This window comes from Lactuca virosa, chromosome 5 (assembly GCF_052849685.1).
Source record: "Lactuca virosa cultivar CGN04683 chromosome 5, Lactuca_virosa_CGN04683_v6, whole genome shotgun sequence".
In the NCBI taxonomy this organism is placed as follows: domain Eukaryota; kingdom Viridiplantae; phylum Streptophyta; class Magnoliopsida; order Asterales; family Asteraceae; genus Lactuca; species Lactuca virosa.
The window spans coordinates 282,300,682-282,303,624 of record NC_136430.1 but is presented as its reverse complement, the minus strand read 5'-3'; positions in this window follow the sequence as shown (position 1 = coordinate 282,303,624).

Sequence of the window (2,943 nt, the reverse complement as noted above, 5' to 3'; positions counted from 1 at the left end):
TCACCCCCTAATCTTGATGTTCCACCATTCACTTCTTGTCTTCTTGGTGACAGCCCAACCTTTTCCGATCTAACCGGTTCCAATCTAGAGTCCTCTTCCACCATTTAAGAAAACAAAGCTCCTGCTTCTTCTGTTTTCATTTTTTACCAGCTCTGAAAAAAGCCAAATCAAAAACCCACCTGTTTTGATTTCTTTCCGCTTCTCTTCTCCGCTTCTTCTGGTTAGGCACTCTATAACCCGGAACATTTTGATCAAGGATGGAGACTGCACCTTTGCAGTCTTGACCTTATTCACGCCTCTACTGTGAAAGCATCCTCAACAGCCATCTGCTGTCATCTCCTGGATCGAACCTCCACAACAAACCCGACTTTTTCCGGACACCCGACCTTCACCTTGGTCACATCCAAAGTCCTCTACACCCAATCACGACTTTTCCCGGACACCCGACCTTCACCTTCGTCAAGTCCAAAGTCTTCCACACCCGGCTGTTGTTTGTCACCACATAAAATCCGTTTTCACCTAACACTTTTGTGAAACGAGAGCCTTCTTCCACCGATCAAGAAAACAAAGCAACCCGCTTTTCCCGTCTTCTTTCACCTGCAAAACGAAACAAACCCAAAGCCACCTGCTTTGACGGATCTTTTCTTTTCGTTTTCTCCCGCAACTTCGGTAACTCTCTCCATTTTCCGGTGACATACCCACAACCTACCGCCGGAATCACCACCTTGTTCGGACACCACCAAAAAACAAAAAACCAACCGACAAAGAAACCCACCACCTTCTCTGCCCTTGACCACTGATGAACACCACACCTTCATATTGCTGCTAAAACCAGTTGTGATCAACCCACTACCGACGATCCATCACCCTCTTCACCTGAAACCCGGTTTCCTGCTGCGATGGCAGCCCCAGACGCGAAGGCTCCTCCCCTTCAGAAGTCGACTCTCAAACCAGCCCTCTTCGACCTTCGCTCTGATACCAAATGTTGGAAATTGGCCCTTTAAAACACACACAACACACACTCACGTTATGTGCACTGAAGGTGCTTTTCTTGGGTTATATAATTAAATCAAAGATATGCCTTATATAGGCTTACAAACATACATCAATTATTACTCTAATACTAAAGACTACCCACTATGCTGAAAATATGGAAAAGCAACAAACAAACCCATGTGCTACTAGACAAATTCTACCTAAAATAAGGAAAAGCAAACTGCCTAATTATTTCCCAAAACAAGCATGTGAAAATAACCCCACATTCATCAAGATTACCCCACAGAGACTGAATCTCCTTTTGTAGGAAAATAACTTAGTAAAAAGATAGAGAAACTTATGTCCATGAGTTACAGCGTCACATGAGCTGAGTGAACAGCCCAACGTATGAAACCCATCAGTCAATACATTAGCGTGAGAGTGTAATGAACACATGACGTTCAAGCTCCTCTTAAGCAAGTGAAAGTTATGCCTTCAAATTCTTTGTGACACATCGGTAGCGACTAGTCACCACAAATTTCTCACTCCTTTTACTGACGGCTGACACAATTCTTGCTACCTAATATATGTTGTATCTTTGAATGCATCTTCCCAACAAATAAACCAAGAAGACAACAATGCTATGTAGACTGTCATGTCACTCCTCTTAGAAGAGAAAGATTAGAATCTCCATCCCAATTCAATGCTACTTTTCCACCTAAAACCTGTTCCTTGACAAATACTTCACATACATGTGTATATAGAGAATATGAACAAAGAGAAATAGAAAAAAATATATATACACACAAATTCGCACTTTTGGATAATAGGAGAGACAGCTAAATATGAATTTTGAGAAATCTCAAGTCTCTCAGTGTCTCATATTTAATAAATGTAGTTAGGAACCCTTCTAAGATTGGTTTTTGTAACATACCTCAGTTCTTCTATTGATTTCTGCTCTAAAGAAGAAACATTTGTTTCCAGATTTCTGATGTCTTCTATTCTTCTATCTTCTAATTTTTGAGATTCTGAGAAAGGTTTGAACTTTTGAATCTTCAACGGATCTTAGAATGCAAAGTTCTAACATCACTTTCAAAAATTTATAATCATATTAGCTTTAGATTTCTGACCCATTTTCTTTTTCTTTTTCTTCTTCTTCTTTTTCTTCTTCTTCTTCTTCAATTGATTTTTGAGTTTTTGAAGAAAGCTTGAAATTTTGAATCCTAAATGTATCTAGAAAATCCGTTATGATACCAACTGAAGGTTTGTATCGATCGAATACACTCAATTTCAAACACTAAAGAACAAACAAATAACAAAGAACAAGATAATCACAAAGATGCTTTCACAAGGAAAGAATGTTCCCACCAAGAGAACAAGGTCACAAAGACGGTCACCAAGACTTGCATTAGGGTTTCACCCTAATGTTAATTATATATGATTACAATAATTGATATCCTACTAGTCAAGGGATGTATACCAATCTAAGTAAATGTCTGATCCAAATCACTAAGATTACAGATCATATATATATATATATATATATATATATATATATATATATATATATATATATATATATATATATATATATATATATATATATATATATATATATATATATATATATATATATATATATATATATATATAACTGCCTAATATACATAAGATCACCAAGATTATGGAGTTCACGCTGATGCTGATCATTCTGGAGCTGGCGATAGTGCTGGTGTTGATGCTGGCGATGACACTGGTGGTTAGCATATAATGTTTTGATTAATCAGATCATAAGGTGCGACCTTACAAGAACATATAAGACTTTAGTGAAAAGAGAATATAATGATAGAGTATGGAAATATGGAAAGATTAGAAGAGGATTATGATAACATTAAAACATATAGAATATAACTCACCAGACTTGTGGTCTGATGTTGTAGATATTTTCATGTTTTGTAGGTTCAGGTA